Source organism: Camelus bactrianus, chromosome 1, assembly GCF_048773025.1.
Source record: "Camelus bactrianus isolate YW-2024 breed Bactrian camel chromosome 1, ASM4877302v1, whole genome shotgun sequence".
Classification (NCBI taxonomy): domain Eukaryota; kingdom Metazoa; phylum Chordata; class Mammalia; order Artiodactyla; family Camelidae; genus Camelus; species Camelus bactrianus.
In genome coordinates, this window is record NC_133539.1 from 104,180,548 (window position 1) to 104,196,078 (window position 15,531).

At 42.6% G+C, this 15,531-nt stretch overlaps 1 protein-coding gene across 7 annotated transcripts in view; it reads right to left on the minus strand.

The window, feature by feature from the left end:
* ZBTB38 (zinc finger and BTB domain containing 38) overlaps positions 1-15,531 on the minus strand; it is a 113,851-nt gene that overhangs the window by 97,791 nt on the left and 529 nt on the right. For 5 of the 7 annotated variants that reach the window (XR_012509247.1, XM_074370441.1, XM_045514710.2 and 2 more), the window contains exons 2-3: positions 14,795-14,919; positions 8,492-8,730 (exon numbers count right to left, since the gene is read on the minus strand). The gene's annotated coding sequence lies outside the window, so the exon portion shown is untranslated. Of the gene's footprint in view, positions 1-945; positions 1,096-8,491; positions 8,731-14,794; positions 14,920-15,531 lie in introns of those variants that run through there. The other 2 variants (XM_010952268.3, XM_045514711.2) reach the window with 2 other exon arrangements.

Genomic DNA, 15,531 nt, shown 5'->3' on the forward strand with positions numbered 1-15,531 from the left:
TGCAATGGTTTTCAAATTATCAGCACAGGATTTTTTTTTTTTATTAATGTTATTGGAAACCTCCATACAGATAAGATACGAGACTAGTTAGCACTGGGTTTCTTCTCTCCACACCCCTCCCCCCACTGTCCCCTAAAACCAAGGGCCCTGGTTTCATCCTTATCTCAGGCAAACATCAAGAAACACCCGTTACATATTATAGACATACTATAGCCTGCTCTGAGCTCTGGAAGCACGGCAAAGTGAAAGACATGATCCTGACACAGAGGGGAAGCAGGGTAGACAGGATGCCGACAGTCAACAACCAGGACCCTGCCCCCGTAGGAGGGTGTCACAAGTATACAGAGGGCTGCCAGCTCAGAGATGGGAGGAGAGGCTGGGGCTGGAGCAGGTGGGGCTTGGGCAGGGTTTCCGCAGACTTATATGAGAAGAGAAAGTAAAATCCGAAGGGTGGGGGGTGGTGGGTGCACCCAGACCAGAGGAGAAGCAAGGGCAAGGGTGGAAATGTGGGTGATGCGTCCAGGGAATGGTTAGCTGATGAATGTGGTTGGAGAACAGGGTGGTCAGAAGGGGGAAATGGGAAGGAGCCAGAATTTGAATGAAAGGCTAGGAAAATTCAACTCACTTCAGAGACCATCAAGAGCCCTGAATGATTCAACTGAGAAGGAAAAAACCATTAGGAAAAAGAAAAACAAGATAAGAGCAAGAATCCAATGTCAGGCTGCTCAGATGTGCTGTATGACATGGACTCCAGGAAAAGAGAAGGGGCATTAAAGGGAGACGTTGATGACACATTTCCCGCTGCTGACCCTCCCCCCAAAAGGGTCACACGCCTCGAGACCGGTGAAGGCAAAATACATTATCTCCACTTATTCGTCGGACATCAAGCAATGCAGTGACTCATGTGGAGTCACCCAGCTGAGGACTGCGGGGGTCTTGACTCACAGGCCTTCCCAGAAGAATCCTCTCCAGCAAGAACACGTGATCTCCAGACACTTGTGCTGCGGCCACTGAGAACAGTCTCCCACCAGCTCCGTGCTTCTCAGACCGTCCTCTTTCCACCCAAATCCATGAACAGGGAACACCCAAACTCTCTCCCAGCCCAGCCTCAGCTTACGACACACAGCCAAAGGAATTCAGAGAACGGCCTTATGTTGAAACCTCTCCAAGATCATCACAGTGAAACACGCACACGTGGCATGCACACACAGGCATTCTCAGAGTAGGCATGAGGAGCGGGGATGAATGGGTCCTGGAAAAGTGAGGGCTGCACGCAGCCTGACCTGTGGCAAGGGCCCCATGCTACAAACTTCCCTGGGGATGATGGTTTAAGATGTCACCTCACCAGACACAGTTTGATGGTACCACACTTGGGCTGGCCACTCTCTCTCTCTCTCTCTCTGCCTCTGTGATCCCTACATAATCAAAAATCTAGAGACATGGGGCAGATGGGAGAGAAATGAGGTAATCTGAGTATCCTGCACAAGGCCCCAGACAAGGTGGTGCGTGGTCCCCCCTCATCCTAGTCCTCCAGTTACAGAAGCTGTGTCCTGTCCAACAGCTCCACTGGATGGACGAGAGTAACAACATCAGAAAAGGGGACAAAGAGGAAGGAGGACACACTGCACATCCCCCATAGTGGGGAGGGAGGCTTTCCAGGAGGTCGCGCTGGACTTCCTGGCACCTCCGCTGAATTCCCAGGAGTCTGTTCCGGAGGCTCTGGGGGCTGAGGGGAGGGCACCATGATGGCCTTACAGTCAGGAGAGTATGTCAGCGGCAGTTCAGCTGGTGACTCAGCACTGATGGGAAGGCCAGACCTCCCTGAGGTCACAGGCTGCAGTAAACACTGGGCTCCTCCACCTCCCAACGCTCGGCCCCACCACGAGGAGCTAACACAAATCAGCCTCCTAGTGACCGTGCCCCCATCTTCTGCAATACACACGCTGTCTCCCCTTCACTGGTTTTCTAATCCAACTTGTTTTCTAAATTTATAAATGCAATAATATGCACCTGATTAAAAAAAAAATCTCTAACAGTACCAAAGACTGTCCAATAAAAAGAAGCAATGGAGGTTTAAGGGTAATTTTTTAGTTCTTGATTCACCCATGTAGGGAAGCTTCACGAGACTTCTATTTTTGTAGACTAGGAAACTAACCCGCTTTGTCTGACCTCCCACTTCTGCTCTCCCCGCCCACCCCTAAGTTCTGGCCCCGACTAGCACAGTCACCTAGCAACACAGTTCACCACTCCTATGTTCTGTTCTAGAAATAGAAGTGTTTGTGCTTCGTCTAGAACTTAATTCTTAAAATTAAAAACAAACAACCAGCATTTAAGATATTCTGATTGTGTAAGAATTGTTCCCTCCAGAGGCAAGTGGACAACCTCAGAGAAGAACAGGCAGACACGCCACAAAACTGCTGCTGCTTGAAGGGAAACACAACTAAGTTGGGAGGACTGGGGAGGGGATGGGGTGAGGTACTGGTGTTAGTTTTCCTCGGCACTGAAGGCATTTCCCTGAGTCCTTCCCTCAAGTTGGCATGGAGGGTGGAAGGAACAACATCAGGGCCCTGCATTCATGGGCTTTTCATCTGTATTTCTTGAGCACCGATATGTGTTGGGTGTATGCTAAGCATTTAAGATGTGTATAGGAACAGTTTCTGCCCTCAAAATCTCCCAAGGGAGAGAAGGGAAAATCAAAGACTGCAAAGAATGAATGATCCAACAAGACGGAGTTTTTGGTTTTGTTTTCTGTTTTGTTCATGGCTGTATTTTTAGTATCTAAACTAGCCAATTACTGAATGAATGAATGAATGAACATAGTGCCTAAGTTATGCACAGTGGAGGAGGTGGGGGTGGGGAAGGGGGACCGGACTCGGGGGGGTGGCACCTATAAGAACACTACAGAGGAGGCCTGCAGGTGCCTGCCTCGGTCTTGAAGGCTCAGAGAAAGTCCCCAAAGAGAGTTTGGGTTGGATATTGAAGCCCAAGTAGGAGGAGGACATGGGAAGAAGCGGCAAGGGAATGCCCAGTGGTATGGTAGAAGCCGAAGGTGCGTTTGGGAACATGGTAGGAAATGCTGAGAGAATGACAAGAGGAGGCAGTTGTCTCCAAGAAGGGACTTCTGTGCCATGTTGATGAGCCTGGCCTGTATTCTAGGGGTGACAAGGAATCTCACAGGGCTGTCCACAGGGGAGTAGTGCAGTCAGGTCTGTGTGTTAGAGACACACCTGTGTGGGCAGGGTGAGGGTACGTTGGCTGGAGGTGGGAGTCTGGCTAGGGGACGGAGGCTGTCTCTGGGATGAGACATGGCAAGAAGCCAAACTAAGGCTCTGAGGTTGGAGAGAAGGGCTTAGCTCTTAGAAACATTTAGGAGGTAGAATCTGGACAATCTGGTAGCTAAGGGGTTTTGTGGGATAACTCAGTGCTCCTGATCTGAGTGGCTGAGTGGTGGCATCATCCACAAAAAGGGGGATTAAAAGAGTCCAGCTCATCAGGCAGATAAAAAGATGCTCAATATCGCTAATTATCAGAGAAATGCAAATCAAAACTACAATGAGGTATCACCTCACACCAGTCAGAATGGCCATCATTAAAAAGTCTACAAATGATAAATGCTGGAGAGGGTGTGGAGAAAAGGGAACCCTCCTACACTGCTGGTGGGAATGTAAGTTGATGCAGCCATTTTCCATGCTGGAAAACAATATGGAGACTCCTTTAAAAACTAAAAATAGACTTACCATATGATCCAGCAATCCCTCTCCTGGGCATATATCCAGAGAAAATTTTCATTAGAAAAGATACATGCATCCCAATGTTCATAGCAGCACTATTTACAATAGCCAAGACATGGAAGCAACCTAGATGTCCATCGACAGATGACTGGATAAAGAAGTTGTGGTACATATATATGTGTGTATATATACACATATGTATATACATAATGGAATACTACTCAGCCATAAAAAAGAATAAAATAATGCCAGTTGCAGCAACATGGATGGAACTGGAGATCACCATTTTAAGTGAAGTAAGCCAGAAAGAGAAAGCAAAATACCATATGATATCACTTATATGTGGAATCTTAAAAAAAAAGACACAAATGAACTTATTTACAAAACAGAAACAGACTCACACACATAGAAAACAGACTTTTGGTTACGAGGGGGAAAGGCAGTGGGAAGGCTAAATTGGGAGTTTGAGATTTGCAGATACTAACTACTATCTAAAAAATAGATAAACAAGTTTCTATTGTACAGCACAGGGAACTATATTCAATATCTTGTAGTAACCTATAATGAAAAAGAATATGAAAAGGAATATATGTATGCGTATGTATGACTGAAACATTAATTGCTGTACACCAGAAATTGATGCAACATTATAAACTGACTATATTTCAATTAAAAAAAAGTGATACAACTAGACAAAAAAGAAAGAGCATGGGCTCAGCAAGTTTGAGAAGTGCTAAGTACCACTGTGCGTTGTGCAAGTGGGGACATCTTTAGACAGGTGGATCTATTTACAGATGAGAGAGTTATGGCATGTCAGTGGTAGATGAAGCCGAGGACAGAAAGAGGTAAGGTAGTAGACACAGGAAAGTGTGTGAGAAACACCACCTGTAAGGATGGATAGACACAGAGAAGTCCTCGGACACTGGGAGAGTTGAACCAGCAGAGAGGGTATCACTTTTCATCGCAGGGGTGTGTGTGAATGAATGAATGTGTATACTAAACAATTTCTCCCTGCTTTTCCTCTTGGTTTCTCTCTCTTGAAGTAACTTCAAGTACTAGACTGTACAACTAGAATTGGTCCCCATTGATCTTGGGGTGATAGTCACCAGAGGCACCATCTAGTTCTTGATGTGATTATAAAGTTTCTCTTGGATTTTCAGGAAATATTGCAGGTCACGAAGAGTCTCAGTAGTTTTCCAATCAGTGGTTTCTCTGGCAGTTAGCTTTTTTTTTTTTTCAAATAAACTTTTTATTCTAGAATAGTTTTAGGATTAGAGAAAAGTCAAGAAGGTAATAGAAATAGAAACAGACTCACAGATGTCGAAAACAAATTTATGGTTACCAGGGGGAAGGAGATGGGAAGGGATAAATTGGGAGTTTGAGATTTGCAGATACTGACTCGTATATATAAAATAGATAAACCAGTTTATACTGTATAGCACAGGGAACTATATTCTACATCTTGTAGTAGCTTATGGTGAAAAAGAATATAAAAACAAATATATGTATATTCATGTATGACTGAAGCATTGTGCTGTACACCAGAAACTGACACATTGTAAACTGTATATCGCAATTAACAAAGTAAAAAAAAAAAGGTAATAGAATTCCCATGTACTCAACACTCAAGTTTCCCCTATTGTTCACATCTTACTGTGGTACATCTGTCATAACTAATGTACCAATACTGATACATTATTATTAACTAAAATCCATACTTTATTCAGAGTTCCTTAATTTTTAAGTATTGTCCTTTTTGTTCTAGGAAAGCATTCAGTTGTCATGCCTCTTTAGGTTTCTCTGGGCTGTGATAAGTTTCACACACTTCCCTTGTCTTTGATGAACTTAACAGTTTTGAGAGGTACTACGGGTCAGGTATTTATAGAATTTCCTTCAGTTTGGGCTTGTCTGATGTTTTTCTCATTATCAGACTGGGGTTATAGGTTTTGCAGAGGAAGACCACAGAGGCCAAGGGCCGCTTTCACCACATCACATCGAGGTACCTACACACCGTCAGCACGAGTGATCGCTGTTGATGTTGACCTCGGTCGCCCGGCTGAGGTGGTGTCTGCAGGTCTCCCCACTATAAAGTCCCTCCCCGCCCACTTCCACACTGTGCTCTTTGGAAGGAAGTCACTACATGCGGCCCACACTGCAGGACTGGGGAGTCATGTGCCCCTTCCTTGAGTGGGAAAGCAGTTAGCTCTTTAAATCTCATCCTCCCCTTTCACCTGAAGGAAATCTCTCCTGCTTCCTTTCCTGTCTTTCAGATACTCTTCTGGGAACACATAGACCTGTCAACTAGCCCTTTTATGGGACATAACATTTCTAAGTGTATCTACGTGCACCTCAAAATACCATATGATGAGATTTTAAAAGCGAGTAGGGATTTCCCTCCAGGGAAGCACTGATTTACTGCTGATTCCAGGCATGGAGGTTCCCTTTGAAGTAAGCCTGGAAGGATATCACGTCCAGGGGCCCATCTGGGGGGCCCTCACCCCTTGTCCACCTGCTGGTGTCATGTGTGAGGCTGGCCTAACTTAAAAGTCAGGAATAAGTGAAAATCCCCTACAAGAGGGAAGAATCAGAAGGGAAGTACTTGAAAAGAATAATGCTGTTTCACTGTATTATGTGGACAAATAATGCCCTCCTTTGTTACAATAACAGCGCTCACTTCTATAAACCAAGAATATCATAGTAAAGACACACGACGTGGTCAAAGATTGCATCATACCAAGGAAGGAAGGTCAAGAACTTAACACCAAGACTTTTAGAAAAAAGAGATCATTATTTAAAGACATAATGAAACTCCAACAGGAATTAGGGCCATGTGAGTTAGGAAACATGGCACTTGTATCTTTGCATAATAAATCTGTATAATTTAATTTAAAAAATTATTGTACGTTATTAAGATAAGACCCCACCGCATGCTTTGGTTTCCCCCAGTGTTTGCGCACTGCTGCCCCCTGGGGCCTCTCCACGGGGTTAGGAAAAGCAAGCATTGACAAGCCAACTGTTGTTCTCTCTCACTGTTTTCCTCCTTATTGCCTGGACTTTGAAGTTCAATGTCATGTAAACATTAACTTGCTTCTTAAATAAAGCCACAAAAGGCAAACTGTAACCTGAGCATATGATTTATCCCAACTCTTTCCCATGCACTCTAAGGATTCTGATTTCTTCTCCACCAGTATGTCTCTATCTTATAGAAATAGTTTTGAAATAGTCTTAAATTATTTTTATTATTAATAATTATTATTTTATTATTGAAGTGTTTTCCAAAGAATGCCCATCAGAGACGACTTTAGGTTGTAATAACCACTAACTTTCTTTTTAAATATTTTTAAGTTAAAAAAAGTTGATTTAAAGGAAAAAACATGTTAAATAGCAGAACAAGTGGCAAAAGGGAGGACGAAAATTATCACTGGCTGAAGTTTGGGGCCTACTGAACTCTTGCACTAATCAGTTTCACAGGTAAAATTTATTGTACACACAAAAAACTGAATTATTCTAACTTCAGGAACACCCCACAGAAGCTAAGATAGTATTCTCTTTTTTTTTCAGTCACCAGTCATTATCTACCTACATTACAGCAGTCTTCTTTTATAATACAGTTGTGCTGATCATGATAGTCTAAATCATTCTGGCAAGCCCTTCAAAACAAATTATACGCCTCATTTATGCAATTTTGCAAGACTGGTGTCAAAACAGATTTTCCTGAATTTACTATGGAAATGGTTTCAGATTTTTCTCCTAGGTTATATTTTATTTTCCCCAAATTAAAAGAATATAAAATTATAGTGACTCTTCCTAACATTGAGAACTTTAATAAATGCCACTATCTGAATTGCTGAGGAAACAGTTCCTTAGTTTTCAGATCTTGATTTTATAAAAACTATGTCTTACTTATTCCCCTTCTACCTTCACCACAGTGGTCTGTTCTTTTGCCATGTAAGTGTCATTTAGAATTATTTTCTAAACCTGAACTGTGGAGCCGTACGATCTCAAATAAATGAAAGAATGATACTAAAAAAAAAAAAAAAAAGCTAATTTCCTTAATCTTTTTCTTTTCCTGCACTGAGATATTTCTCCCTGACACATAATTAAATATGGTTGAGCATTTGCTGAATTACTGTGTGGTTAACCCCTTTCAACAGCAGGGAACCCAGATATTTTTAAATTTCTTGAATGCACAGTTTCTGATTAGTTGACCTTTTCTACACACCAAGCTGATCAGATGCAGTCATTTCTATCACCTCCATGTCCAGATTGCATTTATCCATAAATAAAGTCCTTGGTTTTTGTTTTTGTTGCTGTTGTTATTCTGGTTGTCTACTATAATTTTATCTTCATAAATAAAATTTCAATTTGCAAAATGACTTAATTTGTTTTATTGATTCTAGGTGTCAGCGATAATGCAACTAATCAGTTTGAAAACACAAAAAACATTATTTCTGAATAATACATGAACATTCTTTCCATTCATGCCCTTCTCCAGTCCCTTCCTTTTCCTCACCTTCTCTCCTATCTTTCTCTCCGTCCTTCATCAAACATTCATTAAGCCTGTCAGGCACTATGCTAGATGTTGAGAATCAATGATGGATAAACTCTCAGTCCCCCATGAAGCTTATCCTATCGATTTAAAATTTTTCCTTCCTGTTTATTCCAAAGGTCATTTGGACAAAACACACTAATGAAATTCATGGGAAAGAAAACAAGCATGGACAGCTTTCACTGAGTTGGAGAAAAAGTATGTCACCAACCTTTAGCTGTTGCAGAGAAATCTTTCCTCTCTGGGGGCTCGGGCTATATCAACAATTCTTCTTTTCCCCGAGAACTGGCTCTGGGGCGGGCATTCTTCCTCCTCTAGCATAAATAACCTCGGGTGGGAATGTTTGGATGGACACCAATTGGATGAGACCCAGAGCAGCAGGAGAGCCTCCTAGAAAACTTAGGTGCCCACACTCTGGTGTGGCTGTGTGAGGCCTCTGGTATAGAGCTCCTGTAGAAAACCACAAATGCACAGGAAATTGGGGAAAATCAGATAAAGGCAAACCATTAAATGACACATGAACAGAAAGGAAACAGTTAAGAATTAACCCAAATTAATTTAAGGCTATAAGAACGAGTGGTGCAACGGTTTAGTTAATAAGTAGCTGGTCTCCAAAGCTAGGGCATTTGAGCTGAATGACTAAGGGCTTTTAGACCCATCAGGGGGCAGGTGGAAGGAGAAAGAATCACAAGTTGCTGTGGGAAGCAGGAGCAGACACTGTATCCTGGACGCAGACAGATTCATGCATACACTCATCTACCCATATGTACAGACACTAATCCATTCAAGCAAATGCTTGCTGAGTACCACTGCTCTAGGTGATGGTGCTGAGGGTACAGCAGTGAGCACGACCTTGAAATTCAGGCGCCTGCTGGAGGCACAGTAAGCAACTGGCTGGAATTTAGGTGGGTATTATACAAAGAAAAAGGCAATGCTGAAGCGTGAGTCTACTGAGTTTGGCTAGTTTCTTTGGAATACCAGGACCCAAAGAATCTTCCAGTGGAACAAGCTGTTACTTACTCCCTCAACCTTTCCCTAAGTCTGAGGTTGTCTTCCCTTTTTTTCATTCTCTCAGCCTAGCAAGACCATGTCACCATCCACATCTTTAAGCTCAGGCCCATCTACACTCAGGCCTCCAGGTGGCTACCTTCTTGCTGTATCTTCACAGGGCCTTTTCTCTGAGTGTGCCCATCCCTGGCGTGACTTTTTTGTGGCCAAATTTGCTCTTCTTGTAAGACTTGTCAGATTGGATTAGGGCCCACTCTAATGGCCTCATTTAACTTAATCTTTCCTTTTAAAGACCCCATCTCCAAATACAGTCACATTCTGAAATAACAGGTGGTAGGGCTTTAACATATGTAATTTAGGGGGATATGATTCGGCCTATAACCCCACTCCACACCCAGCCCCTGGAGATTCTTGCTGTCTGGTTGCCCTGTGAAAAATGGCATGAACCACAAAGAAAGTCAGTGACCACAGGGCCGTTTACCTCCTAAAAGAATGCCTGCCTCAAACCGAGAGACAAGAGAGTAAGTCTTGGGATCTGCACCCCCTTATGCACAGCTACAGTCTACTGCAGAGAGAGCCTTGCTTCATGCCCTCTCAGGATCTGAAGCAATTTCCTAAATTTTAAGAGTAACAAAGGAAGTTTCTGCTAGAGGCAGCTGAAAGGTCTATTTTGTACCTTAGGATCACGTGGGAAAGACACAAACCTTTGACCATCAGAGGCTTCCAAGGAGCTTTCAAAGATCTCAGGTTGCTTTAGAGGCAAACTACAATGTAATAACAGGGCCAAGTCAAGAGGAAGTAAAAGAACTCTGTAAGGCAGTGAGTAGCACTCTGAAAATTCATGTTTCCTGTTTGCTTCAAATCTTCTTCCACAGGGGCCTTGCTCAATGTTAACAGGGCCTGTTTGCCAGCGGCTCTAGGTCAGTTCACTGAAAGTCAGTTGTTTCCATCCTACATTTCTGCCAGTCCCACCCCTTCCCCTCCCTCTTATCAAGTTTCTTCAGTTGTTTTTAACCCCTGTCAGTCCTTCCACTGCCATTTGTGCTCAATTCCTCCAGTCCTTTCAAGACCTTCTGGTTCCTCCTAATCCCTGGCCCTTCCCCCCGTCACCCATCAATCCTGGCCCCTCAAATCACTCCCAGACCCACAGATCGCCCCCTTTACTTGCCAGAGCTTTAGCCCTGCCCACTCTTTCCTACCTCCCCATACCTCAAAGGAAACACAGGCATTTTACTGGTGATTTATACAGCCAAATTGCCTACGAAAAATTCTGTACCAACTTACACTTACATCAACATTGAATTCTATGAAACGGCTTGATGTCAGAACAACTTCACCAAGCCTACTACTCTTTTTAACTACCTTATAGTATGTTGTAAAAATAGACATATTCCTGCTGCTTTATCCTGTATTTTCTTGATTACTAATAATGTTAAAATCTTGTCAAATGTTTTTTGGTCAACTGTATTTCTGAATCTGTGAACTGCCTGTTCATATTCTTTGTCCATTTTTCAGTTAGGATGTCTTATTCTTCATGAATATTTTCTCCTAGGTGTCCCTTCTCTTCTAACTGGGCTGCAACAGACTGAATAGTCCTTAAAATGCCATCATGCAGATATAATGGAATACTGGCCAACTAGGATTTTGCAGAAATGTTCAAAGGTTGTTTAAAAAATTCCACCCAGTATGAATTGCTGTAAACTTTATAAACAGGCAAAAGCAGCAAGCAAATGTGGTGGATCGATCAGTGAACTGGGTTTCAGCAAATGGGTCTGCTTCCTTTACCAGCATATCCATATCAATATAGATTTTTTAGTCACACAGCAATATATCTTACTGTGGAAAGATTTAAAATACACATATATATATAGATAATTACAGCAGATTTTTTTGTGCTTGCCCAGTGGCCACTCCCCCTTCACCCATCATAGCCAAGCCCAGATTTTGTTCAGGTATCCATTCAAACTTGTTCATGGGATTGTTTAATTCTTTAATTTGTTACTTAATTTATGAACTTCTGAGAAAGTGACATTAAGAGGTGGGGTAGGGACACCCAGGAACTATGGTTTCATGGCCCCAGGTCCTTCAGTGAGCATGCGAATTGCTGGAACCTCATGGGTGACCACATTGGGAGAGGGTCCGCTCACTCCACAGTGGTGTAGTGAGCCCGCCTTTGTATCTGTTGTGGGCTTCATTTATGAGGTGCTCATACAAGTTCTAAAAGGGGTCTACAGTGGATTCAGTGTGTGGCAATTTGCAGAACTGGTGGGCTGGCAAGCCAAGTAGACATCTACTCTTATGAGAGCTTTAGGTGAGAGAACTTGGCAGAGATGTGATGCATGACAGACACTGGCATCCTGCCTGACCCTAGGGGAGAAGGGACTAAGAAGGAGAGAAGGTCTTTTTACGAGGGACTTTGTATAACCTGAACTGACGGCCTTGTGAAAGTGGTGAGTTTGCATACGTGGCGAGAGGTCTGGGTACTCTCAGGTTACAAATCAAATATCACAAATATGTCATTGACACAGACTCAGAGAGCCATGAAACACACAAAATTCTTTAAATCCCAACAGTGCACACTTCGGCCCAATATACCAGACGAATATGCAGCAAAACGGACACAATGCTTATATAGAGGAAGGGGAATCTTCTCTTCTGTGTGTTCTTTCAACTTTTTTGTTATAAAATACTTTACACACAAAATAATATGTAAGAGATAAAGAAGGTGAATAAATATCACATATCAATCATCTAGTTTAAGAAACAGAACATTACCAATCCCTTTGAAGATGGGATTGTTAATGTATGTTTCCACTTAATACCCTGAACTGAAAACTGAACACAGTACCTACACCTCACCTTATGTATCATTGGACAGAACTGCACCACATGCCCAGACCTAAACATGCCATTTCAAGGGCGACAGGACCATCATGACTGCTTGGGCAGTTCAAACTTTTTGGTCTCTGGACCCCTTTACACTCTTACAAATGATTAAGGATGCCAAAGAGCTTTTGTTAGTATCGCTTGTATCTATCAATGCTGAACACATCAGAAGTTAAAACTGAGAAAATGTTAAGATACTTAATTCATTTACAAGTTACAATAATAAATCCAATACATGTCACTGCACACACACATTAAGAAAAATTATTTTCCAAACAAAAAGTAATTAGTGAGAAGAGCTGCACTGTCTTACATTTTTGCAAATCTGTCTGGCTTAATTAAAGAAGACAGCTGGATTCTCATGTCTGCTTCTGCATTCCAGTCTGTTCTAATGTTGTTTTGGGTGAAGTATATGAAGAAAATTTGGCCTCACAAAGATAAGTAGTTAGAAATGAGGAGAATGTTTTAATAGTCTTTTCAGATGATTTTGGATATTCTTGTTTGATACTACACCAAAACTCAACAAATGATTGCTGCTTCTTCGTTTTTTGACTTTTTATTTTTTACCCTCGCGCAGCAACAGGCCCAGCACGGGGTCCCAGATGGGCCACTCGCTGCTTGATTGGCCCAGCGCCGCCTGCAGCTGCAAGCCCTGTGTCCTCGCTCCAGCCCCCACAGCTGGCCCCCGGAGCTTGTGCTCTGCTGGCCTCGGAGAGGGAGGGGAAAATGATGGAGGAAAGATTGGATTTAAGCACGCAATCTGGGTCATAGCACCAAAATTAACGTTACCGGGAAAAGGGAAATAAGAATTACCTTGGTTTTTAGTCACCCGAAAAAAAAAAAAGAATTTTTGATGAGAGACAAAAAGCATGATATAAGCAAGATTTTTATTAGTGAAGTAAAAAAAAATAGTGAAAGATAGTACACTTCCAAGAATTAGGAGCAGGCCAATCCAAGAGAGGAAATATGGCCAGCAAATGATTGCTTCTTAAAGGTTAGTAGCAATGTGGAATCTAAAGCAACATCAATGAACTACTCCTACTCTGTTACATTAAAAATCCATTGGGCTTTTACATGTGGAATAGACTTTTTTCTACCCATGCTTCATGGTTTTGTAACATCACACAGTGGTCATTTGGAAAATACTGGTTCACTAAATGTAGTGCTATTAAAATATGTCCATGGATTCTTTGGTACTCCTCCCTTTAGGAGGTGGAACTTAACTTCCCTCTTCTTGAATATGGGCTGTACCTGTGACTCAGTTCTAATGAGTAGAATGGGGTAGAAAGCACAGTGTGACTTAAGAGGGTAGATCATAAAAGACATGGAGGCTTCTATGTTGCTCCCTCTCTCTTGGATCACTTACTCTGGGGGAAGCTACCTGCCATGTTGTCAGGATGCTCAAAGTTCTGCGGAGAGGTCCACGTGGTAAGAAACCAAGTGTCCTGCCAACAGCCATGTGAGTGTGCCATCTTGGAAGCAGATAGCCTAGCTCCAGCCACACTTTCAAAACAGACATCTTGACTGCAACTGTAGGCAAAGCCCTAAATCAGAACCACCTATTTAAGTTGCTCCCAAATTCTTCACCCACAGAAACTGTGAGATAATAAATATTTGTTGTTTTAAATTACTATGTCTTAGAGTAATTTTTAAAGCAACAACAGATGTCTAATATACCGAGTTATGCAGACCTTTCAAATATCGACATATTCCATTATTCAGTATATTTTTTAAAATCACATTTGCAGGTATTGCCGCCAAGCTCATCCAAAGAATCTTTTAAACAGAAGCTGTCATGATATATGGTAGACATAATTCTTTAAAATTCTAGTTTTCGCTTGAAAGACCACATTTTATCACTGGCAACAAATAATGTCAGTTGGATTCTCTTGACAGGACAAGCTAATTTTGTTCATTTTCTAGAAAGTGTTTACTCAACATCCAAGTCCAAAAAATCACTGTCATCCATTCAAGTAAAAGAGGTGTTTTTAAGAAGAGAGACTAGTGCACCTAGCAAATCAACCAAGCATAGAATTGCTTTTTCTTGAGCAGATGACACCGATCACCATCTCCAGCGGAGGAGTCTTAACACATGGAGGATAGCAATTGGTATAAGAATACCTGCCACAGGACTGGCAGCCCCAGGATGTCAACCTGCTCCACGGTTCGCAGGTGCCAGGGCGCCCGGGTTGCCAGAAAAACACGACTCACAGAGGCACTGGGTGGAACAGTCCTTTACTCTTTACTTGTGAAGAGAAAGAGCAAGATCAGCTTCAGTGGTGATTGTCCCCCATGGCCAGCAGAACTGTGTGCACTCCTCTTGTGCTACAAGCAAAGGACCCCATTCCCTCCCCTCCTGGAACAGATACAGCAGTAGGGTTGGTCAGGTGTCATATGACACACACACTGAAGCAGAACAAAGAAGTACACATCCAGTCCGGAACAGAGAAAGATATTCCAAACAAAGAGATATGCCCAGCACAGGCTGTGAGAGCTCTTTATATCTTTGTAAGGAAATTTTCCAGGCCCATGGCACATTCTTATACAACGGTATAGGGGTTCAAAGACTGCACATGTAACTACTTTTTTAAACATTTTTTCCTCCAGACAAATACAGTACCTTGGTATGCAGCAGACTTGCTTGATGTATACCTCCCATTCTGTCACACGGAATATCAAAAGGACAGGTACTCAAGGCTCAAAATTGAGTAAAATGAATACTTCTATAGCTTCATTAACGACATTCTGTTAAAAGAAGAAACAATAGGCCCCAAATGGATTCACTTGTGCTAAGTCTCATGTCAACAAACCAAGACTTAATACCTAACCAACTGCAATTTCAGCCTCTCCTTGGAACGTGAACTCTAAGCAGTCTGAAATTTCAGGACCAGCACTGGTGAGGTAATTCGCTTGCTAGATCACTGCCTTTCACTAAAGGAAGGTGACCTTGCCTGAAACTCTTGAAAAATATGTTTATCTGCCTGCTTAGGGATACACATAGTTCTACCTTTTGATATACACGGTGACGGCAGGTCTCATTTCCTCTCACTCCCGTGCTCTAACCCTCCCATTTTGCTTCAGTAACTTTGAGTCTCTTAAATGCCCTACAGTTCCTTCTTAGTCCACTCCTTCCCTTCTGGTTTCCTCTTTCCGTCCAAATGCTCCAGACCCTCTACCTCAATCCCAACCCCACCAATTGCTCCCATTTCTAGCCAGGCCATTTGCTCTAAGCGGCCTCGAGGGGAAAGGTGAAAATAGGCAGTGGGGCCCAGACAGGTGTTGCTGGGGTCTGAGGATGAGGCAGGGGGCTGAAGGGTCTGAGGAAGGAGGCTGTCTTTCTTGAGAATCCACGCATTT